The sequence below is a fragment of the Vespa velutina genome, chromosome 1, assembly GCF_912470025.1.
Source record: "Vespa velutina chromosome 1, iVesVel2.1, whole genome shotgun sequence".
NCBI classification, from domain to species: domain Eukaryota; kingdom Metazoa; phylum Arthropoda; class Insecta; order Hymenoptera; family Vespidae; genus Vespa; species Vespa velutina.
Genome location: NC_062188.1, coordinates 9,061,445 through 9,087,611, shown reverse-complemented (window position 1 = coordinate 9,087,611; position 26,167 = coordinate 9,061,445). Strand labels below are relative to the sequence as shown.

The following is a 26,167-nucleotide window of genomic DNA, read 5'->3' as shown; positions in this document are numbered from 1 at the left end:
CTTATCGCCGAATTTCAGTTGAAATTTTTTGTTCACCTTTTTCTTGAATTTCGAACTATCAAAATTTAATTTTTCCTAGTTCCAGGACAATAAATGCACTTTAATCGTACGTTATTCATGTAATATGTCACTCGTCTCTTATTTTATTTTTCTCTCATTGAAATTTGTTTCTATTTTACTGGTTTCTTTCCCTCTTGCCTCTTTTTTTAGCCGTCATTGTGGAAACGCGCGGATACATCCGGAGAGCCGGACATCCCTCGAGACGTTCGGTGTGACGCGAATACGTATCGGTTGTTTACTCGTCGTGCTATTTTCGAGGCGATACGTCAATCCGATATTCGAAAAAGTTTCAGAATACCATCGCACGTAGAGACGAGGAGGTTGGGGTTTGAGAGTAGAAAGAGAGAGAGAGAGAGAGAGAGAGAGAGAGAGAGAGAGAGAGAAAAAGAGAAAGAAAAAGAGAAAGAAAAAGAGAAAGGGAGAGAGAGAGAGAAAAAGAGAAAGAGGATGAGTCGTGTTTCGTGTTTGGCACGACGAAGGAAAAGGTATATCTCTCGTTTCGTTCTAGTTGAGCTTTGTCTCTTTCTTTCTCATAAAATCGATTTCGATGGGTGGTAAGCAGGAAACTCGAAGCAATAAATTCCGTTGGTTTACAAGTACCTCTTTTCTTTCTTCTTTTTCTTCTTCTACGCTCATATCTATCTCACAAAAATTTTTACGATTCTCTAATCTAGCCATAAACTAAGAATCTCAACTCAAAAATACTATTGAATTCTAAGCAACAAGTTTCTGATAAATTCTCATAGCTTAGAAAGAAAAAAAATGATTGAGAGAACAGTTTTAATTTGAAGATTTAACAGATTCAGAAAAGTAATCCGATGCTCGTGAACGACAGGAAACCGATCGTTAAGATAATCTCTGTGAGTTAGCTATGTGTTTTCGACTTTTGAAGCTTGTGAGAGTAGAAAGAGAGGGAGTAAGAGAGAAAATCATAGCGCGGCAGGGTGTCCATGCGTTTGAATAAGCCGTTATGCCGGCTTGATAAATCGTCTGCTAGGTGAGATGAAGATAGAGAGGAGAGACGTTTAGATGAAAATATAGATAAGGAAGAAGAAGAAGGTCGGTGAACGTGCGTACGACGGCCATCGTCGGCTTAGTCCTTGTATAAACCGATATCTTCTTCTTCTCTCTCTCTCTCTCTTCTCTCGTTACCAACAAGTATGCGAGCTGGCTTTAATCGTTTCTCCTAAATGCCTGACGAGTTTATAATTTCAAAGTTTCGACGACGGGCCGAATATTCCGCGGAAATTTCGACGCACGGAAACGATGCTTGCGACGGATATAGAAAATATTTAGGAAAATCCACTTCGTTAATTGGTACGGAAAAATGCGATCGGAAATTAGATTGTTGGAGGAATCATTAGGCGATGTTATTTTTTCGCGATATATTTTCGTTTTATAAGATTTATATATATATATATATATATATATATATATATATAAATATATATATATATAAATATGTACACAACTATATATATATACATGTATATAACTATATATGTACACAATTATATATATATATATATATATATATATATATATATATATATACACAACTATATATATATACATGTATATAACTATATATGTACACAATTATATATATATATATATATATATATATATATTATATAAACGATATATATATATATATATATTATATAAACGATAATACATATATATATATATATATATATATGTATTATCGTTTATCTTGTGGATCGAAAATAGCTTCTTCATTTTTTCAATAAAATAATAGTGAATTTTTCTTTCGTTTACATTATCGTCGCTATCTGATGTGAGTACACAGGTGTTCATTTAAAGCTTGAGATAATAAATTATCGGGAAGTTAGGCTAGCAACACTCGTTCATCCGAAATCTCTCCCGTGTGCTTATCGTTAAAGTGAAATTTTTGAAGCGAATAGGGGAAAGATAGAAAAAGATGGAAACGAAAATCGAAGGAGATAGCAAAAGAAAAAGTAACCCCTGAGCTGTCGTCCGAGACGACGACGAACAAACGTTTGTACTTTATAGTTTCTCTCTCTCTTTTTGCGTTCTCTCGCACATTCACTTAGTCTACTCGCAAATCTATCCGTTTTCCAGCCATCCAGCGTGTAACGTCCGTCTCGAACTTTTTGAGGCGCCGCCTTCGTTGGGAGCTTTTCTTTAGATTCTTTTCCAATCCCGTGACACAAGTTAGAGGAGAGTGGGAGAGAAAGAGGGTATAAGAGAGAGAAACAAAGAGAGAGAGGGTGGGAGAGAGAAAGAGAGAGAGAGATCTTTCGTTTTATCGTTTTATACATTTTCTATTTCTCTTACTCTCTCCTTCGTTCTTCGATATTGAGCAGTTATTTTTCTCGATATTTTCGCGATTCCAAGGGGATCCTAGTTGCACGAAATTCCTCGAAGAAGTCCATAGTAATACTGTGGTCACTTTCGTTTTAGTATCTTCTGCCTACCCTAAGTTGGACCCTTACAAATTGCGCGAGCTATAAATTATCTATAAAACGGCCGTTCGCTCTGATAACGGCGTATCTTTGCGGCTGTTATCGATGGTGTTCGACCGATTTATTATTACGTGAGATCGTATATGCTGGTCTCCAGTGGTTTGAGAAAGCTCTTCCTAAAAAGCCGAATCGTGACTTGCCTGCATGGTTTTTCCCTCTCTACTTATCTCTAATCCCCACCACCGCTTTATAAAATATAATTTTTCATATGACAATGTCAAACACATTAATAAGTATCTCGACAAAGGAGTAACGAAATTGATAATAAATGGAAAGCTTTCAAAGCGAATTATTTATTTTCGAAACGTCGGAAGCATCCGTGCGAAGAAAAAGAATTCACATCTCGTGCGTACGCGAAGGATTTATTATAGTGGTTCGATGATGCATCGTGATGCTTTATAGCTGTTTGGGAAATAGTTTTCCAAGGGATTTTTACGTAAACGTAATACGACTAGTAAAGAAGCTTCAATGGGTTGCGGGATATGATAACTATGACCACGAGAAGAAATCATATGTATCTATATACATATATACAATATATATATGAGAAAGAGTAAAAGAGAAAGAGAAAGAGAAAGAAAGAGAGAGGGAGAGACAGACAGAGAGACAAAGACAAAGATAGAAATAAAGTGAATAATAGGGATGACAAAGATCCGTTAATGCCCCGATACGTATGTTCTCCTTGTTTTTCGTTTTATGGCTGGTATGCAGGACGGCGAGTCGAGTGAAGAAAGTGTTCCTTTTCTTCTTGCAAAGAGGGTGGCTCGGAGGACGAGTCTGATTTACCGAGGCAATCACTCTTTATTTCTCTCCAGGCGGCTCTCACAGCATCTCTCATTCTCTCTCTCTCTCTCTTTCTCTCTCTCTCTCTCTCTCTCTCTCTTTCTCTCTTTCTCTCTCTCTCTCTCTCTCTCTCTCTCTAACTTTATTTTCTCGATAGATATCGCCTTGTAATAGCTTTCCGTTATCCGAATATATCCTATGAGTGAAATTCATCAATCCGATTTGATGTAATCTCGGCTTAAAGCAACAGCCATAATTTTTTTATATGCTATAATATTCGTGTTGTTTCTAGAATTTCGTCAAATTTCTAATTTTATTCATTTACTTTCTATAGATACATCGTTGTTCGTGTTAGGTGGTAATCGTATTGCTAAAGTGGAGTGATAACGCGTTCAAAATAAACGCTCTCGCTAGTCGGCCGTAACACATGCGAATCATGTAATTGGTGCAATCAAAGCCGTTTTCAATATTACATTTAATAATCTAGCCCTGCTAATCTATATCGATTTCTCGGCTCGTACGAGCTCTCTCGTCGTTAACGATAGCACTGAGGCAACTCGTGCATCAGCACACGCAACAATTAACTCTTATCGATCGATCAATTGTTCGCGCTATCGGCATCCACGGAATTTCCAATTAAAATTCGTTTCTAATGATTCTACACTTTGATTGCTTACGATAAATGTGTGACTAAGCCACTTTGTTAAAATCCTATACGTTTATAGATCGATACTTTTTCCGTTTTCATTATTGTTATCATGTGTTGTAATCGTTAATCTTATTAACGACGATAAAATAACAAAAGGTTTTTTGTTTCTTCTTTTTTTTTTATATAAATAGGATGTAAAGTGTTATGTGTAAATTAACGGAAATAGAAGGGTTCCATGTATTAATTCGAGGATGACTAATTCGCGTCTTGCTCTCACTGTACAGTAGTTAGAGTCTTCGATAGAGTGTCGTCCGAGGGCAGCACGGTACAGAATCGCGAAATTCTCCTTAAACGCACCCCTGAAATTCGATAAGGGATGAGTCTTAATGTCAGAGATAATCATAAAGCTGTACTACTTATCTGTGTGTTCGTATAATTCGTAAAATAACTTCGCCGCAAAGTTACGATTATAAGTATGGAAAAGTATGAAAAGGGTTTAAAAAATTTTTTTGAGATTATTTTTTTGAAGATAGTGGTGAATAAAAGGAGTAAAAGTGGATTGGAAAGGGATAAGAAAGCATAGTATACGGCATGTGATTCTTTCTATCGACGATGAGATTTACGATTCTTACATTGACTAAGAGTCATCGGGAAACAATGTTTCTCGACTTCACTCTTTCTCTCTCTTTCTCTCTATCTCTTTCTCTACTTTGTCTTCTTTTTCCACTTCTATTTCTTTTTCTTCTTCTTCTTTTTCTCCTTAGACCAACGTCGATTTAGCACAGATGTGAGCACCGTTATCATTGTTCCTGCGATCGTTATCCATACTGGTGGTTCTGGACAAAAGTTAGTGCGTTCTCTATCTGGAATCTCAATTAATGCCACCACCTTTATCGCGCGATCATCCCCCTATTATCGGAAAGCCAAACCCCACTCGGTTCTTGTGCGACTCTTACCAAATCCATACCCTTCTTACAACCATTGTATGAACATAAATTTCATGAGTAGATATTTATCAATTCTTAAGATTCAGTCGTCGTTATAATTAGATTCGTAAGAATTTTGAAACAGACAAAGAGATAGATAGATAGATAGATAGATAGATAGATAGATACATTTTTGTTCTTTTCATTTCATTGAAATGCCATAACAATCGTTCTTATGAAAGTTTATAAGAAAAGAAAAAAACGAGGCTGAGGATAAGCGAGATTTTTGGAAGAAACAAAATTGGGAGAAGGGTCAAGCGAGCACGTTGACTGCATGGAAGAAAAACAATGGGGAATCGACAATTCGAACGAGAGAGCATTTAAAGGGCCAGAGAGCACGGACGGGTAGGTACTCTGAATGAAACTAATAACTGAATAACCGACAAAAATCGCTGCCGGCTGTTCGGATTCATTTCGGGGTGCGTTTTCGTGTGCACAATAGCCCAGTACTACCCCGAACCACTCAACGGGACTAGAAACATTCCCCGATGTCCGATATGCCGCTTTTCTGCTTCCATTCGGTTTCGACATATTGCATTCGTTAGCTTCCTAATTAACTCATGCCGATGAAATCCGTCGATTCTCGTTGAGATGGTCAGTACAACGATGTTTGTTCCTGCTCCCTATAGATGATATCCCTCTGTGTTTTTTGATCTTTTAATATGACTGAGATCAAAAATGAGTTCAATCGTTATTTATGCACTTTCATGCTATCATTGCTTACAAAAAATGTTATTTTTTTAAAATGATTTTACTTCTTTGAGCGGCTGATAATGTAAGATCTTTTCAGTCACAAATGCGATCATACGGAAAATGCGAAGAACGAAAGCAAAATGGATCGTGGTTGATAGTGATATAAAATAGTATAATGTTTATTAAAATTGTATACTTTAATATATATATTAAATATATTGTATAAAAATAAATATTTTTTGCTTTATGCTACTACACTTCTATGCTGCTTAAAATTTTATGATGCTATACTTCTATACTTCGTTCAACGAGACGTTCAAGGAAACGTAAAAAGATATAGTCATATATTAAATCCATGATAGATGTGCATGGAACTCCAGCTATAAATTGATGAAAAATAGTCATTTTTTGAATTTAAGAGGGAAATTGCATAGATTATTGTTAAAGCTTGTGAATATGTTCTTGTCCCTATCCTGTCTCCATCACGTACATTTGTTTACATCTCCTTGTTAAACAAAGTATACGTTATTAAACTTCTTCGTTACTTCATTGAATCAAATTGGCTGATATTTTCGGCTTTTCTTGTATCATTTAAAAAGAATCTTCGACTATTGCTATCACTGGTATGACACAGTACATAAAATCATAATCGTGCCTAAAAAACATATATAGCCTTTCGTGCTATTGCCACTTTTTAAAAAAATTTCGTTACTTTTTTCATTACTTTACAGTGGACTTTTACTTCCTGTGCTGCACGTAAATGTTTTTCTTTGTTCTCTATCTATACTATTCACATCGATACTACATTTATCTATTTATATTATCGTATTTTCAACGCATTATGTTTGACTGATACACTTATACTAGAATAAGTTAGTGATCTTTTATATTTACGATGTATAAATATTATTATACGAAGTAAGTTTGTGAAGTACGTCAATTTAATTCGAAGGTAAAGTTCAGTCTTGTTTTATTTCGTCTCAGTTTCTTGAGTTACTTCGTTCACGAAAAATGACTTTTCGCTCTAAATAAATTCATTTATATCGAATGCTCTCGAAATATAAATCTAACGATCGTAAAGATCGATCTTCAAACAAGACAAGTTATTTAACGAGCGGTGAACGTCTATAATAATCCCCAAGATAATTGTGACACGTGTTTGAAACGAAATACGAGGATATCGTCGAGAATCGAAACAAGCTTCATTGTGGTTGAATACACTGATTTGAACTTAACTTAAGCTCTGTGCATGTGTGGGTCCGGAACTTTGACGGTGAAACTTGCTGGAAACCTTGGAAACTTCGATCGAGACTGGTATCCGTAATTAAGACGTCTCTAAGAAAATCTTTTGATTTGTTTTCGATCTTCGTAGGAAATAGTCTCCTTCGATCACGAATCAACGATGATCCTCTTCACTATGATCCTCAGTGATCTAAGCGATTAGAAAGGAAGAAAAGATCAGTGAATAGTTAGGACAAGTCTCGATTGGGCTCGAAATATGATCGATCGATATTCAAGAACGTGCGTTAATCTTCTCTCGAGCACGAAGCAAACAAGCTAGCCGGATAATGGAAGATGGCCGATCTCAACGTATGCGTAACGTATTGCCGGGTTCTCGAGAAAATTTATATTCTCGTTGGTAGATAAGGCACACTTACGGATCGGCCCGCGGCGAAGTCGCAAAACTGGACGTGAAACCGACAGAAACAAGGGGTAGGATGCGCGTCCCTATGTGGCCACCCTCTCTTAACTCCTATCCCTTCTTTCTAGCCCCTTTGCGTTTTACGGAATGTTTGTTCTACGGTATCGCGAAATTCTGCTGAATCTCCAGAAACGGGAATGATTTTCTACTAATCTCCTCTCCATTACTTCTCTTTCCAAACTTAAGATTGGCCAGCGTGATATTGAAAAGATATTAATGTATTATGTAACAAGCAGTAATCAATTATAAGTGATAAAATATTTTGAAAAGATTACCGCTTAAAGTCTTAGAAGTGCGTATTAAGAATGAAGAATTCGTGGAATATTAAAGTTAGTCAAGTAGGTACTAACAATGATAAGGTGACAATCTCCAAACTTTGGAGAAAGTGTTATAAAAAACAACCGCAATTATTATTGACGGAGAGAAACAAAATTTATACGTTTACTATCCTCATTTTAATAGTTTATTTGTAATAAAAATTATTAATATTTCTTTCATTTAACACGCAATGAATTTCTTAATTTAAAGAATCTTACAATTAGCAAGAGACACGTAAACATTAAGCTTTTCAAAATTTATCAATATCGCGAAGGGTTAATTGATCAAGTTCCTTCATCGCGGCAATATCTCTGACGAAGGGCTGACGTCACCTTGTCCGCAGAACGTGGCCCTGGCGATCCTGATTAGCATTAACGATTCATAGAGCTGAGACTAACTAGGGTCGTCCTACGACCTCTCATCATCGTCTTCTCCGGCAAGTTCCTTCTCGCCCTTCGCACGTTTCCAAACCTACGCCAGTTATCACGCCTGCCAACAAGGAGGTTATCTTTCGCGTTCGACGATCGCTTGATTTGCATAATGTTTGCAGACCGTAAACCATCGAGCTAGTCTTGCGGCACTCGAAGGATAAAGCTCGCGAAATTGTTGGAGCGATTTTCAGTAAATAGAAACTTAGAGACGACGTGTTATCGAAGATGACAAAGATTTTGAAAGACGATATGCGATCGGTACAAGCTGAGAAGATTTTTCATTTTCACGAAAACAATAGGTCTAGGTTGATCCAGGAGGGTCGTCCTCTTCGTTGTCGTTGGTTATTACGAAAGGATAGGACTGCTAGGTCTTTCGACGTTGTCCGGCAATAGTCGGACCGATCTCTGGGGATGTCCTTTGAATTTTCCAGTCGTCGGAGGGAAGCGTGTCGGCCAAGTTGCATATTACCATTTCTCGATTCGACGTGCGAGGAAGCTGCCGGTGGCTGTGCGTGTATACACATACTCAAAAGCCGTGAGGTACACTGACGTCAGTCCCTCTGGCATTAGACAAGGGTATCGGGGATGCTTGGGGGTGCTCGTTGTGATTGGTGTGGGTCGGACTGACCATTTGAATACACGGTACTGTAATCACGACTGAGCTTCCTCCCTCCTTCTCTTTCTCATTCGTTTCCTCGCTCTTTCTCCTATTCTCTCCTTCCTCATGGCGCATAGTCATCGCACTTTCTCACCCTTCTACGACGTGACTGTCCGGGGAATACCTCCAGATTGCTACCGTCGTCGCCGCCGTCGAGGATTTCTGCATTCGTTTTCATCGTAGACCAAGTTAGATGTCATGGACAACGCTCGCCATTGTCACTTACAAAATCGAAGTGCCTGGTTGCTCATGTCTTTATTCCTGCCAGATGTTGAACACCGTTCTAGTCTCTACTACTAGAGAGAGCTGATCCATTCGGGCGAATATAAAGTCATAAAATATTATTTGTGTCAACGCCTTTTTTTTTCATATTTTTCAATACAATAGAAATACGGAAGAAATTTAACAATGGACAGTCTGGTATCGATTGTCTTTAGAATCTTCCTTCCTTTTACAGGACCATGAGTAACTGATACTTTTGTAAAATATTTCGAGATCCATATATGGGACGCAATAGCTCTTTCCTCGTTATTCGGAGTGATCGGAAGCGGCCAAGGCATTCTCGCATGTACCAAAGAGGAAATTATCCAGGAGACGTCTCGTCGGATTTCTCTCGTTACCGCGTCATTCCGGACGTGAAAACGTTCGCGTAACCGGTTCCGCATTTGCATGTTCACCGCTTGGAAGCAACTCGTTGGGCGGCCTGCTTAGATGGCGGGGGTGACTCTAGCTGGCGGGTGGAGCTGCTGGTAAGGATGCGAGTAACTACCTCCATCACCATTGCCAAAAAGCGTCTCGCATCCATTTTAATGGATCCTTCTATGTCTCGACGGAAGCAGAAGAGAAGAGAAGAGAGGAGAAGAGAAGAGAAGAGAAGAGAAGATGGGAAGAGAAGAGAGAGAGATAGAAAGAGATAGGTAAAGTGGAATGAGAGAAAAGGGCAAAGATAGAAATAGCAGAGAAGAAAAGAGACAGTAGGATCAGAGTATGTCGTTGGAAGGACCACCTATAGGGATGTGGTTGAACGTGTAAACGTTGCACTTCCACGAGTCTAACGTACGTTAGAGACTGGCTACTTTGCCTAAACATTTGCTCGGCGCTTCACTTCCTAGCGTAAGAGCGTAACCCTTCGCTATTTCATTAAATTAGGTGGAGACTGGCTGGTTGGCTGTTTGGCTGCCGGTCTGAAGTCTCTTTCTCTCTAGCTCGAAAAGAGCCTCCATTGGTCTCTCTGCATCCGCGAAACCACTGAAAACTTTCGCTTTTACCGTCATTTTATAATTCATGGCGTCGTCCTGTCGCTTCGATGTAACGCGGGTTACCTTTCCTACCGTTGTCGGGGAGTAAAGAGGGTCTTAGTATTCCTGTACTGTTGTTGCTCGTGTTGCTTCTCGCTCGAGGAGTCCTGGGGATAAACGAGGATCTAAATCATGCATTTTATTATTGGTAATGGGTGAAGAACTCGAAATATGCGGGCAAGAACACTCGAGAGAATTCAAAACGTTAGACATCACGTTTACTCTTCCGACGTTAATGTATAATCTGTATAACTTACAACAATTTTATAGAATAGTTGTCTCTTTCGATTTTTAAAATCGTCATAAGGAGTAAAACCAGTTCAAAGATGGTATAACATTAGGAATATCCATCGTTGCACGCTTAATATTTTAACCGCAATAAGTCCTAAGTTCTACCCCATTACGTCTAAGCATGCTGTCCCTACCCCATCTTTGCATTACTATAATGCTTCTCCGTAGTACCTAGCCCCATGCAATGTTCTCTCTATCCCTCTTAGACACTCTCTTTCTCTCTCTCTCTCTCTCTTTCTCTCTCTCTTTCTCTCTCTCTTTCTCTCTCTCTCTCTCTCTCTCTCTCTCTCTCTTTCCTTTCTGCTATAAAGCGTCCCTTGGTCTTCCCCTTGATTATTTTCCATTGGCGTAGAGCCTAATTAAAATTGACCTCTCATGGTCTATGCATGATAGAGATTTTTTATTATTGAGAGACATTTTATTGATTAAATGTTGAACTATAAGTTACATTTTCTGAGCGAACTGTGTAATTAGTTTATAGTTTTATATCTTGTGCGAAAGAAACAATAGTATACGAATAAAGTTAGAAAATTTCTGCATAAAGTATTTTAAAATAATGGTTTATCGAATATTTATAATTTACATTATATATATACATATTTTTGTAAAAATTAGTGGAATACATAAATATATTAATTATTTTGTAATATTAAAGTTTTGGTAGATATGAACGTTTATCATACATTTTCATATGAACGAAACTAAAAAATTAAGATATATATTATGTATTTCTATATAGTATATGTATAGATTATATGATATAGATGTATATGGATTTATGGTATTGGGATGTCCACGCCAATGGCGAAGGGTTGAGTTCGACGATTGTTGGGTGTCTCCTCTCTTTATCTCCTGGAAGATTTTAATATAAATTATAATCTAATGTCGTTTCTTAATACTTCCTCCTACCTTCATCTCTATCCTTCACTTCCCAAAACGACGGAGTCATTATTAGGGATTTCTCATTACGCGATCAATCATTCCCAGGGATCATGATCCTAATTTCTTGCGTCAATTAATATCACGATGCTGAGTATCGACAAAGAAGCGAAGAAAGAATCTCTTTCTTATCCTAAGGTCCCTTCGACTTGCTTCTTTTTTGTTATTTTTTATAATTGTCCCTAAACTTTTTTCTCACTTTTTTTCTTTTTTTTTTTTTTTTTTTTTAAAGAAAAATGTTGAACTAACTATCGATAGCGTTATTATTTTTATTTAATACGATTTTCTCAAATAATACGATGTTGGATACGATAGAGATCGAGAAAGTGAGGGGTTGATTTTTGAAAGAATTTCTCTGACGCCTCGAGGTCTCGATCGAGCTGGAACAAAGATAGAGAAGAAGAAACCGATGGATTTATATCTCGGACTAGAAGGCATCATCGTTTTTACCCCGATAGATATATGGCTCTGAATCCTATGTGCTACCGCAGAATGCTATCTTTTTTCTCTCTTTTTCTTTTCTTCTCCATCTCGATTTCCTCTTTCCCCAATGTTTACCCTTGTACGCAATGCGTTGGTCTCTTGTATTTACGAACAAATAGGCAAATATACAGATACTATATACCGTCCGTCCTTCGTGTTTGTCTTGTTATATCTCACTATATCTTGCCAGTAGTCTATCTTTGACGTTTGCTGAAGTTGACTAACCACTTTCTATTTCTTTTTTCTTTTTTTTTCTATTTTGATGTATTCTTAGTATACTTATATTCGATTCGACTATAGTCGTTTTACGTGTCGTTAAAATTATACTTAAAAATAACAAAGTTAGCATGTTTGCATGATAACATATTACAAAATGAGACTTTATGATGTTTTTTACGACACTTTCTCAAATAAATAATTCAACGGAAGTAAGTACTTTAAAAATATCCTTCGTAATGAAACTTATATATACATTATATATACATCTTAAAAATTTGAAGAGCATTTTATTTGTGTAAAAATAGAAAACATTGCAAGAAACAATGCCTAAAGATCTCTTCATGTATGATCGAATGAAATGCTCGTTACATTGTAGTTCTTACTTCACAAATGATTTGCGAAGTTAACGTGTTCCTCGCAAATAAAAGAGTTCCTCATGAGAGATGTTCGAACTTGAACTTTGAACTTTGCTATGACAGTCGTTTTATTTTGTCCCGTTAACATACTTCGTCTTTACATTTTTCGAGCTTCCTTGACTTCGACAAGACAGAAAAGTTTTCCGTAACGAAATTTTGCGAATAAGTGATATATGGATACATATGTAGATATCACGTTAAATGAAATTACTAAAAGAAATTAAAATACGACCTAAATTCTTTTTTTTCTATACACTCTAGTATATAAATTCTATGTATACAAATGTATTAAATCAACAAAATTTTAAAGACGTATCCTTATCAATGTGTCGTTTATAATTTCAAAAGAAAGGAAATTTATTATTCGTAATAACTGAAAAGAAAATAAAAAAGGAAGGAAAGAGAAAGACAGAGAGAAATAAAGGGAAAGAGAGAGAGAGAGAGAGAGAGAAAGAGAGAGAAAGGTAGTACGAAGAGAAAAGTAGCGAACAGGGTAGTAGTAGAGGGAGGGGTTGATAGGGGAGGGTAAAGAAGGCGCTGGTGAACAGGAAAGCCCTCTCATCGTGAACCGAAGGAAAGGAAAGAGGAGAAGCGAGGAGTGGAGAAGAGTTGAGAGGAGGAAAGGAAAGGAGAGGAGAGGAGGGCAAAGCAAAGCAGAGCAGAGCAGAGAAGAGAAGAGAAGAGAAGAGAAGAGAAGAGAAGAGAAGAAAAGAGAAGAGCAGAGCTTTTTTCTTTCCTCTGGACATGTATACGTCGTATGCCCTTACGACCACCTACAATGATGACGACGGCGACTGCTGCAAAAAGTTTCGCGAAAGTAAGCCTATCGTAGGAGGCGTGGAACGCGGAGCTTGTCCCCGGTAAGTTCCTGTCGTGCTTTTCAAGAGTAGTGGGGTTATACTCAGTATGCGCTTGCGCTTTCGATTATCTTTCTCTCTTACTCTCATAAGTACGCGAGAGAGCGCGCGTGCACAAACTCATACACGCAAACGCAAACGCACACGTATATGCACGTACACATATATGCGCGTACACGTATATGCACGCACAACATAACATAACACACAACCACACATAAGAGAAAGAGAGAGGCGTTTACACGAAGGAGAGAAGAAAGATGAAAGAACGACGGTACACACTGCCAACCCTCGCTCTCTCTAGGATTTCGTTCTGTGGCACGACTAGGTTGAAAAGTGGGGAGTGAGCGAACGCGCAGGGCGAATCGGAGTGGGGGTGAGGGGACGATAAATGCAAGACGTCCCAGCACTCCTCTCTGAGGCCTGAGTCCGTTAGGATGTTGCTTCTACTTTCACTTATTTTTTTCTTTTTTTCTTTTCGATTCTTTCAAATAAGTCCTTGAGAATTTTCCAATCGAATGAGGATTGAGTATCTTTTAATAGTAAATGATTGGTACATTGTCATTTACAGATTTTAATTGTTTCTTTCATTGTTATTATTTACCTGTATTATAAAATTATAATTCTGTAAATAAGGCTGCAAAAAATTTTATTTCATTATTACTTATATTTATAGACCTTGATCATTTCTTTTCTTATAACAACGAGTTTTTAATAATATCTTGATAATCGTTTATTTTTAACCGATGATTACAATGTCAAATTGGAAATCTTCAATAGTTTCTCCAAGCTGATCGAAGTAGACTAAGGTTCTGAAGTAAAAGTTCACAGAGCGTCGTTCTTCCTAATCGAAGTTTACTTTCGTAGTCGATAAAGTAAAACTTTGGTGAGGGTGAAGAGTCTTGTCCAAACTTCATTGAAAATTCTGGTTCTGTAACTTGCAAGATATATCTTTTTTATAACTAGTCAACGTGTTTCTTCTTACGGTGTTTTCTCTAGAAGACACTCACGTGTATTGGTCTCGCGGATGAGACTGAATTTTCATTTCTGCTTTTCATCGTCCTCCAATAGTTCGTCCATCGTGCAACTTTCGAAGAAAGCTGAAAGAAGCAAAAGTTATAGCTGGTCGGAAAAGACGATAGAGAAAGAGGAAAACGGAGGACTACTTCATCGGTGGAACTTAATCCACTTAATAGATTCTAAATGGAGTAACTCTGATCTGGCAGGACACTGTCGTTCCTTAAGCGGCAAAATAAAAAGTTCTTGTTCGAAGGAAAAGAAGAAGAAGAAGAAAAGAAGTAGTAGTAGTAGAATAAGAAAAGAAAACAAGTAGTAGTAAAAAAAAGTAGTAAAAGAAGAAGAAGAAGAAGAAGAAGAAGAAGAAGAAGAAGAAGAAGAAGTAGAAGAAGAAGAAGAAGAAGAAGAAGAAGAAGAAAAGAAGTAGCAATAAAAAGAAAGTAGTAGAAGAAGAAGAAGAAAAGAAGTAGCAGTAAAAAAGAAGTAGTAGAAGAAGAAGAAGAAGAAGAAGAAGGAAAAAAGAAATCGCAGAAGAAGAACAAGAAGGGAAACCGACTACCGTGCCGTTGTATTTTTAAACTCTCCTTTAAAGGCACACTTTTATGAATCGAGAGAAAGTGACTCGCGCGGAGAAAGTACACGCACACAGTAGCAACATGAAGAGTCATTGAACACGAACTTTTTTTTTCGCAAATATTACCTACTCATATCATTACGTTTGATGAATTACGTTTTTTTCATAGAAACTCGAGAAAATTACTTACATAACTCGATAGTTGGCGAATTAAAAATTCGTTACTGTATGCTTTACTGATGTTAAATACTACGACGCTAAATACTCGATATCCCTTACGACATTTTTTATTAAAGAGAGAAGTAGAGAGAGGGAGAGACGGAGGAAGAGCCAAGCCCGGTTTATTGGTATGAGTCGAAGGGCGGTTACCAAAGAGAAACGCATCGGTCTCCGCTGCTAATTTATGACTTCGGAGGTGAATTTTGCACAGGAAACACATCAAAGTTCAGTACCGGTCAATGCAGCCCACACTCACACATGCTTCAAGAGTAAAAGAGAGAGAGAGAGAAAGAGAGAGAGAGAGAGGCGCAGCTTGCAGGAGAGACATGGAAGAGGGAGAAACTGATGGAGCTAAAAGAGGAAGGGGGAAGAGAGGGGAGAGAACGCGGAGCTTCACGGACGGTAAAGCAACCACGGGCCGCGCTCTCTCTCTCTAACTACGTTAAAAGTTTTAATATTAGTTTAGTCGACGGCCACGGTAGATTGAGACGTAATTCCAGGTAATACCACGGTTCTACGAGCTACTTCCAGCTAATACCGAACGAAAAGCGTTCTACAAAGGACTTTCCAAACCCCCTTGCACACCTTAATCTGCATTAAACTCGACGTTCGGTAGCTCGACCACCGTCGACGAACGAATCAGAAACGTTTGCGATCGTAAGACATCTTCACCTTGAGCGTACGATTCAATTCCTGGTCCGAGAATCCAAATGCCGAGTTATTCGGCATAAGATGAAAAGTGTAGAACCGTCCGCAATTGTGGCCACAAGAATTCAAGAATGAACATTAACTGTCATTATATTAAAATTCTATGATAAGTCTATGATATGTTAAGTTACTATTCGATTTATGAGTCGTTAGAACTTAAATACATCATTGTAGTTAACTTTGTTATATTTGACGAAAAAACAGTTTACATAGTTTCTTCTTCGATTCGTTCACAAATAACGTTCAAGAGTAGACTTATACAGTATCGAAGTTCAGGCGGCCATATTCTCGTTGCTGTCAATTGCACGAAACGAATAGCCGTTCCTTTGAGATTTCATAACTTCTTGTTGCGCGATGGACGTTGGAGAAACGCGAAGAGAGAAGAAGAAGAAGAAGAGAGAGAGAGAGAGACAGAGAGAGAGAGAGAGAGAATGAGAGGCGAACGTTCGGATGAAAGAAAAGAGAATTGGAAAAAATGCACCTGCGACGGGTAATAATTTGTGCCGTCTAGGCAGTATAGATGGAAGAGGTGGAGAAGTAAGTGGAGGTGGGTACAACGAAGGGGGTGCAGAATGATAGAGAAAGGCAAAGAAAGAAGAAGAAAGAGAGAAAGAGAAAGAGAAAGAGAGGGAGAAAGAGAGAGAAAGAGAGAGAGAGAGAGAGAGAGAGAGAGAGAAAGGAGAGAAAGAAAGAGAGAGAAAGAGAGAGCTGAGGTACCGGTGTAGAAAAAGAAATAACTCGGAGGTGGACCACGCGTTTTGCTTGGAAGCTCCTCTCTCTTGGAAGCAGCAAAATCGTACTACGCCCTATCTTCTTCCTTTTCCTCTACCTAAACGTCCTTCTCTCTCTCTCTCTTTCCTCCTTCTTTCATCCTACCTTCTCCTCCTCCTCCTCCTCCTCCTCCTCCTCTTTCTCTCGTCGAGGCGAGTCGATGCGTGCTTACGAACACAAGCAAGAAAAGTTTTACTCTCACCAATACTGTCAAAGGAAGAGAAAGAGAGAGAAGAAGGGATAAAGAGAGAGAGGAGAGAGAGAGAGAGAGAGAGAGAGAGAGAGAAAGCAGTGCACATCCAAGCCACCTTTTGCTTCTCTCCCTCTCTTGCTTTTCTCATCTCTTCTCTCTTCTCTCCTCTAATCTAACTCCTCACGAACGCGCGCACACAGCTCCTCAAACTCGGTGGCATACGACGCGGCGGTAGTCTCCTCACCGATACCACCATCGAAATCCTCCTCCGACTACTACTTCCACCACCACCATCACCACCACCTCCATCTCCATCCTCTCTCTCTCTCTCTCTCTCTCCACCTCCTCTTCGTCCAGCCTCCTCCTAACGCTCCCGGTGTTGTACGACCTCTCGGGGCTGCTCGTGGAAAATCGGCGCTCTTCGTCGACGTCGCAGCGCGAACGGTTCGGACGTGTCTCGCGCTGTTGCCTTGGCTAACGTTGATCACGGATCTACGATTCCTCTTTCGAGTATTTAATCGTGAATTTTTATCGAAGAGTAAGCTTCTTTAAAAAAAAAAAAAAAAAAGAAAAAGAAAAAGAAAAGTACTTGATTATTTTTTGGTGCAGACATTAAGACGTGTTCACAAAATGAACGACATTCTTCATGTGCTTCATTGATCTTCTTTCATCATAACCTTCAATACGATACTTTGGCTATCTTTACTTCTTCAAAGAGTAAGTAATCATCTTTATCTGCGTTAATTCTTCTTGGATTATTTTTTTCTAAACACATTATTTGAACTCAGATATAAAAAAGTATTATTTCTTCTGTTTTGTATTGAGATACAATAAATTTTATTCTACTTTAATCATTTACATCAACATGACACTACTTATTTCTTAAACTTAGATCATGCTTTCACCTTTGTATCCCTTTGACAGTCTTACTTAAAAGTAGATTTTTCCTCTTGTATTCTTGCACGCTACACTCTGTTTTAGATGCTATTTCGAGTTTACGGATTCGAATGCTTCGATTTGAGTGGTATCATGAGATAAGAACCATAGAAGAAAGAGGGAAAAAGAAAAAGAGAAAGAGAGAGAGAGAGAGAGAGAGAGAGAGAGAGAGACAGAGTAGGCCTCAACAGTGTACTACGGCGGCTGTACTTGGAATTCGGTTTTCATTAAAGTTTCCAAGGTGAACCTTGGCTTTCGCCAAGTTGGCTGCGTGCATCTGCGAGAGTATATACATACATCTTAGTGAAGAGGGGAGTGGAAGAGGGGATTACGAGCGGGGCAAGGGTAAGAAAGGGGGCAGGGGATCTTTACTGGGGAACTTTGTTCTTGTTCTTGCGAAGAACTTCGACTCACCTTCCTTCCGTCTTGCACAACTACTCTCTGAAACGCCTTTCGACACCCTGCCCCTCTTCTTCTACCTCCGTTGCCCGTGCCATTGAACAAACTAGTCCGCTCGAGAACGATAGTTACTTCTTTCTTGTTACACGGTTACTGAGTTTCGTAACCGGCCCGCCTCCACTTCCTTCGAACGCTGAACTTGGTCTTCCTCCTCTTCTTGTCCTCTCCAGATCAGTCTCCGTTTCCGGCCGCGGAGAATCACTATGGATCGGAGTTAACGGTGACCAGATCGTGTTTGAATTTCTATACTTTTTTATACTTACTTTTCTGAAAAATAATCTTTCGTGGATCTCTTATCGACCTTGACAATATTGCTTGTTGTATTGATAATTCGATCAAGCACTGGTAGGAACGTTAACAAGACTTTTCGGATCAAGAAACGAATGTGTTATGGCTGATAAAAATGTTAGTCAACTTCTCTGATCAATTGCAGTTGTTTTTAATAATTCAAATAATTGTTCTCTCTTGTGGTTATCGAGAGTTAAAAAAGGAGACGGAGAGAGAGAAAGAGAGAGAGAGAGAGAGAAAGAGAGAGAGAGAAAGAGAGAGAGAGAGAGTATGAGAGAGCCAGAGAGAGACAGGGAAGAGATTGTGGCCGTAATAGAGGGGGGAGAGAACACGAGAGGAGAAGAGAGATAGAGAGCGAGTTGGAAGGGGAATTGTTACCCGAAGTTTAAACTTGGTTGTCGACTGCCGTTAACAAGGTTTGCCATGGGGCTGGTTCAGTAGTGTCTAGGTCTCGGGTTGTGCCACATCTCGTATCCATGATCGTTGTCTCCGTTCTGCTATTTCGTGCATCGGATATCATATTTTTGCCTTTGTCCTCGTCATCGTGTATTCATCATTATTCTTGTTTTCTTATCGCGAAGGATTCTGGCTGGTGATCGTCGTTCTCGATGGCCGACGTGTCTATTCAGAAGAAACTCTCAGACATTGTATGAGTCGTTCGGAATCGAATTGTTTTTGGAATTCTTCGAGTGCTCACGACGAAAAAGTGAGATGTTATCTTTGAAATGGAACGGTGAAAATTCACAAGTTGTTTTTAAGAAGACTTTTGCGAGATTCTTTTAGTATTTCATCTTTTAATATGTAAGTAATTATTTACATTATAATTAATCAATGATTTTCGGTAAAAAGCTTTATATAAGCTGATATTGAAGATATTCCTATTTTATATATAATTAATTTTATTAATTCAATCAAGAAATATTAATTGCACATTTAAGTGAGATTTATTACAATTGAAGATTTATTAATTGATTTGAGATCAGCAAATGCTTTCGTGTTATCAAATAGTTCTGCTTTTAGGAATAGTTGTAGTCGAAGGAGTTTAGGGTTACGGAAGGGAAGAGAAACTGAATTTGCGCGGTTAAGCGACCATCGGGGAGGGGGGTTGAAATCTCCCTTGAATCGTGCGTTCGTTGATTATATCGATTCGAGGCCTATCTAGCGGAATTACATCGAGAGCGGTCCTAACCTCGGATAACATTAAAACTACGGGCTAAGGTTCTTGAAGGTTCGTGAATTCTAGTGCTTTCGAAATTATTATTAAAATTAATTGTACTTTATTTTAATTATATGCAATTATATGCATTGTACGTTAAAAAGTAGTTGCCCATTTGTCGCTATATAAAATTTATTTAGTTTTGTATAGATTGTATGTATGTGATTAATTTTATTTCAATACACATTATGGATTTTCGATTAATTTTTGGTTTATCATCATGACTACAATAACTAATTTCAAACAATTCGTCATGACATAGTCGTATGATTTATCGTCAAGATACAGGTTATGCAGAAGTATACTGAGTTAAACGTCACGACTTTATAACTTTGCACGTGAAAGAGAAAGAAAGAAATAATGAACTTCTCGTGTCTGCAGCTCTCTTGATTTCATTTCTTCACTCGTAACATAGTGCAACGGCGACCAAACGAATGATCGATATCATAAATTATTAATGGACGTTATACGAGAGTATCACGAAATGTCAGAACATAGAATTATATAAAAGAGTTCGTTTATTTTAATATCGAGTAAGTAATTATTATTCGCATAATTAGTCAATTACAATTTTGGCAGAGTTTATCACTTTCTCTTTCCCTCTTTGCTTTCTCTTATATTTTAGAAAAAAGGCAAGTTTTCTTTGATATTGACATAATTCGAAGATGATCCTCGTTCTTTTTTGATATCCTAAAACTCGCTCGAGAAATTAAAGTGTCGTTGATTATCCAAGCGCGAATTCTCCTTGGCAATATAACGACGAGTTGGGTGCTCGCGCGATAGCGTGATTCAATTTATCGAAGAATGTGCTATCGCTGGTGGTAACTGGTAGACACTGGAAGAAGAAGAGAGGTGGTGGAGTAAGAGGAAAAGGGAGAGGGAGATTTTGGGAGGAGAGGTAAGGCAATTAATGCAATGCGGAGGCATGCACGTCGGAAGACAACGGCGAAGGTTCGCTTCATTAGGACTTCCTAAGGAAGATCTGGTGAAAGGGTTGATTTTTACCTCTTCTTTACCCCCTTGAAAACCCTCCCACTGCCACCTCATTGGTTTCCAATTATCGAAATGCCGTCGCCTTAAGGCATTTGGTCGTCGTCCTCGCCCCCTCGTCGAATGTCTACTGTCCCTTGCATTAGTATTTTCCACCGAAATGTCTTTTGATTTATCGTGAAAATGTGCGATTCGTTCGACCTTACAATTAATTCCTTCTCTAAGTTCGATTAGTGCATTAAACTTCGATCGGATATTTTCGATCATTAGATAATACCAGATGATTGACTTTGCCTCGATAAATGTACAGAAATATTAGTTTTGATCTTACGTTTAAAGTTTTAGGCAGGAGCAATGAAATAGAGAGAAAGAAAAAGGGAGATATTGATTTTTCCGAGAAGCACTTTATATACCCCGAAAAAGTCACGGTTCGTTAACATCCCCGGCTGGTAGCAAAGTTTATATATGTATATATCCACGAATAGATATATCCGGTTTACTAAATCCGTAATATGAGAACGTCCAAGACGGCTTACAGAAGCTAAGTGCTCATCGAACATGCACGGTCACTCATTTCGAATTTGGAAAAATTCAAGCGGCAGGAAAAGGGAGGTTCCTCGGCGGAAAGTAGAGCCGCAGAGATAATGGAAATAAAAAGCGAGAAATCGTAGTCAAGGACGATGATTCCGGGTGGGAACCAGTAGGAAAGCTGGAATCCCCACGTAGTGCTTCCGTGTACCTGTTTTCCGGTGCATCGAAAAAGAGGCGGGCGTTCTTACGCGGACAGCCTCTCTCCGTAAAGAGAAAGCAGACCTAGGGGCTTCTCTCTGGTCGCGAGGTGTGGTGCAAACGAGAAGAAGTGTAGTAGAGAAGGAAGCGAAAGGAAGAGTAGGAGGAGAGAATGAGAAAGGAGGTGGAAGACGTGAGGTGCTGTAGGAAGAGACGCGAAGGAGGAAGAGGAGGAAAAGGAGTAAGAGGTGGTGGAGGAGAAAGAGGACCGCGGATGTGAAGGAGGAAATGGAGGAGAGGAATGGCCAGGGTACTCAGACGGGGGTGGTCCAATCAGAGTTGAGTACGGGTGGGGCAGAATACCTCCGCCCTCTCTTCCTCTCTCTTGGCTCTCCTCACGTTTCGTCCCTCTCTGGTTCACCACCGCCACCGTCGGCACCACCACCGCCAACCACCACCATCGCTAGCATCACCGCCACCACCCTTCTCTCCTCCTGTCCCCCACTCCCCATCTCTGGTTCTTCTCTGTGCTAGCCTGGCCTTCTCCGGAGCCCCCGCAGCTCCTGCCGGCTACCCAAGACAAGTGCCCGCGAGAGATTCTCACGGCATGAGCGGGGATCGTTACGTTAGACCGACGAAGCCGAGGACGATATTATCCACGTCCGACAATTTTCACGGGGACGATTTTCGCGTGTACCCAATATCTTTCTCACGACGAATGCGCGACGTTCAACGCCATCGTTCTTGATTCTTTTATATCGTTAATTCGGACGCGATACCACTTCGATCGATGTGATTCGCGTTCCGAGAATTCCTACGGTTCAACAGAGAAATAAGCTCTTCGTTCGTGTCGAAAAAAGAAACACAGTAAAAGTGAATTGAAAGTAAGTAAGATCACACTTTTTATGAAAGCTGCGATTATTATTTTTTACTTTTTCCTACCAAGTTCTCCATACGACGCCATTTTTTACGTTCGCCATCTCCTCCCTCGCCATGGCTTCGACTTGCATCATAAAATCTCTTTCACGACTCGTAAGACTTAGGAAGTAATACTTCTTGCCATTGATAGAATATAGATTGCGCGGATGTCTTTTTTCGAGGAAAGATGGAATGATGTCGAGTACACGCTCGGATTGTCACGCGCACGTTAGTCGGATAGATAGGGATTGGAGGCACCGACAGAAAGATAGGAAGAAAGATGAAAGAGCAAAAGCTACGTGTACTTGGATTACTCGACCAACATGCGGATGATTCGATCCTTTCTAGACCATTGCACTTGATTTGCCTTGGTGAAATATAGTTGTGCATTCTTCAGAGAATCGTGGCATATGTGTACAGATCTCTACAAAATGCAATGAATGTGTTGTTTATTATACCGATTTTTTTTATATCATTGATGTAAAATAATTAAGATAATTCGTTTTTTATCCTTCCGTTACTGATCCTTTCTTTTGTTGTTCCATTTTATTTACATAAATTGTATTTATGTAAATTATACTTAGAAGTTTTGTGTTAATTTATAAACCTTATATTTTGTAACCTCATATCGGTATTGTCTTATTTCTTCCATATAATCTAAAAAAATTTAAGAAATTATATTGTATTAGAATCCATTCTCTATTCATATTTCTTAAAATGCACATCTAGTATCTATATTTGATACGTCTAGTCGTAAATATTACTATCTGACACGACGATATATCCCTTCAGATCTCTATAAATGTTCTTTCTATCCTTTATTGGTGGAATATCCTTGCTATGGATGATTACGCGTCACGTAGAAGGACAAAATGGATAGGACGTGAAAGTAGGGCGATGAGATTATCTCGCTCAATAAAGCGAATGGTTCCGAATGACTGCAATTATTCCGTCGTGCGTGTTTCTAGTGCTGATTGGGTGAAACTCTTAAAAATAGAGATTTTTTCGAAAACATTCTTATCTTACGTGAAATTCTATTAATTGTTTATTATCGTGCCATATATATATATGGTACGATTTCTTAATAATATTTATTGCATATGTACGAATTATTATTATTTTTATAATAATAATAATAATAATAATAATAATAATAATAATAATAATAATAATAATAATTATTATTATTATTGTTGTTATTGTTGTTGTTATTGTTGTTGTTGTTGTTGTTGTTGTTATTGTTGTTATTGTATTGTTGATATCATTATTATTTTTATTATTATTTTCAATGAAATTTTACTTCAGGAAATTTTCATCATAATAATATAAACTGCAGAGATTTAGAAAAAAAGTGTTTTATATCGTGCGAACTCGCACATTTATATTTAAGAGGTAGGATGAAACTTTTCTGACAACATGGCCGACGTGGCGTTGAGCTTTTCTACTTGCTTTCTCTCTCTCTCTCTCTCTTTCTCTCTTTCTCTCTCTTTCTCTTTCTCTCTCTCTCTCTCTCTCTCTCTCTCTGTCTCTCTCTCTCTCTCTCTTTCTCTCTTTCTCTCTTCCCTTCCTTCTTCATTCTCTCTTATTCTCTTTTCTTTTTTGATTTCAACGGCTTTTCTTTCCACGTTAGCTATGTAGATTCGTACATTGTGGTGTGTAATATAAACTTTTTACTTAACAAAGATAGTAACCTAGTCGTACGTAATTGTCGAACAATGTTAATTAACATTCCCATTTTTTTAGTATTTATAAAGAATGTGATTTAGTAATCGTTTACTTAGAATTTCAAGTTTGAAATTTAAATTTCATCTTTAATGATATATAAAGAATATAAACGGAGAGGCAAGAAAATTAGCGTGCAGGGTAAAAATGTCGATTTAGAAAGCCGCCAGCTGGGAATGAGTAGTGAATTAACGACTCGCCGATTGGCAGACCGCGTTAAGGTAGTCAAGCCATTTAAGCGCAAAGTCACGCGAAACTGCGACCGTGAAACACGCGGGCATGTCAGAGAAGCTTTTCCATGAGCTTACGCTTCTATACTGGGTATTTGGTTAATCACTAACGTCAAAGTGTAGGATTAATGCATTTGATGTAAGCGAGAGAAGGTAAGCGACAGAACTGTCATTTAAGTTACTTGGATCCACTAGGATGATCGCAAACGTTGACTGATCGAAAATTTAGACAAACAATTTTTTTATTTTTTAACTGTTATCTTTATTGTTATTCTACTTATGATACTTATAATATAGAGTAAATATATTATTTGTCGCTTTAGGAATAGGTTGAAAAATGATGATATGAAAGATGAATTTGGATGTAGAAGGTTAAAGAGAATGGGAGGGAAAGAAAGAGAAAGAAAGAATCGATTGTAGAGAACGGAGTGAGAAAGGAAGAACGAATGGAACCAACGGAAACTTTTCCCGTGCAAAGTACCACGAGTACTGGCTGGAGGTTATGAAATTCTGATGGCTCATAAAATGTAAGAAAATTTACAGACTTTCGTCCTTCCTCTTCTCCCTTCTCTTGCACTCTTTTCTTCTTCATCCTCTTTTCGTTCTTCGGCATAGTTCTGTTGGTAGTGCTTCAGCCGTCGTCATCTTCGTAGGATGAGCGAAAGGACCGACGGTAGTTGCAGAGCCTGGGAAGAGGGCTGGTGACATAAAGTTTGAAACTGGTGGTAATCGATTTTTCTTGGAAAAGAGACGTTTCTCATGTGTTTTTTGTTCGCTTCAGTTTTCTTCCAATCTCATTCTTATCTTCTATTAAAGAATATCATTTCACTTTTAGAGAAAGGTGAAAACATTTAATATTAATTTCGATGATTGCGATAATTCGTTTAAGGAGAAAAGCAATTTTTCTTTTTAGTTTACTTGTTAATTTAAACCCTTAGAAAATTAGGTATATACGAAGTGGCAGAGAATTTCAAGATCGTCTTCCTTGGTCGACACTCGCCAATCTCATGCGTATAATTATGTATAACGTCGACGACAGCGACGATGGCGAGGTGAGGTCTGAGATAGTAGTTACGTTGGTATTGGTGTTAGTGTTGGCGACGATGGTGGCGGTAGTGCTGGCTCGCCGCTCAAAATACGTCTAAATATTAATGAGCTGTCCTTGCCTACGGCGAAGTACCTTCGCTCGAACATTCACGCTTTCCACGGGAAAATGCACGAATGTTTGTCCCTGTTAAAATACGTGCGAACGAGGGAGAAAGAGATAGAAAATTCTAATATGAGAAGCAAGTCATTTTGGAAATATCTGCCGAAAAGAACGAACGAACGAACGATTTCTTTGTTTTATTTTTATGCAGAAAAGCTATCGTTGTCGTTTCGTGCTTCATAGCTCGTGTAACTGCAATTGCCCCTGATAATTGCGTCGACGTCTCATTTCTCTCTCCTATTTGCCTTTACTCCGAAGAAGAAGTCTCTCTCTCTCTCTCTCTCTCTCTCTCTCTCTCTCTCTCTCTCTCTCTCCCTTCTATTTTCTCTCCGTATTTCAAGTCTCTTTACGAGATTAGCACTTGTCCTGACAGCACTAATTCGTTTCTATTTCTCCTCGTCTGTCTTTCTCTCCCTGTCTCTCTCCATGTCTGGTTCCTTCCTTCGCTATCCAGCAGCGGATGGCTGAAATAAAGAGGTGCACGAGACGATAAAGAGAAGCACCGAGAATAGAAGGAAGAGAAGGATGGGAAAAGGGTTGACAGGAAGAAGTTACCTGATAGTTAATACAAAGACTGTCATGTAAGATGTGCCGTCAAGCAGGAGCTTTCCTCTTCGCCCTCCTCTTCCTTCTCGTCCTTTATTTCTCCCATCTTTCTCTCTCTCTCTCTCTCTCTTTCTCTCTCTTTCTCTCTTTC

The 26,167-nt window shown here is 38.7% G+C and overlaps 1 protein-coding gene and 1 long non-coding RNA gene across 15 annotated transcripts in view; one reads left to right on the top strand and one right to left on the bottom strand.

Annotated features, from left to right (window-relative positions):
• The window catches only part of LOC124951653 (mucin-5AC-like), a 244,314-nt gene that overhangs the window by 75,544 nt on the left and 142,603 nt on the right, over nucleotides 1–26,167 (top strand). The gene's annotated exons all lie outside the window — the stretch shown is intronic.
• On the bottom strand, nucleotides 13,935–16,133 carry LOC124951829. 2 transcript variants are annotated; one of them, XR_007101729.1, is made up of 3 exons: nucleotides 15,776–16,133; nucleotides 14,304–14,393; nucleotides 13,935–14,230 (listed from the first exon to the last, which is right to left on the bottom strand). It is a non-coding gene; the product is annotated as an uncharacterized LOC124951829 (long non-coding RNA). The 2 variants fall into 2 exon arrangements; XR_007101728.1 differs by having other exon boundaries at nucleotides 13,935–14,224.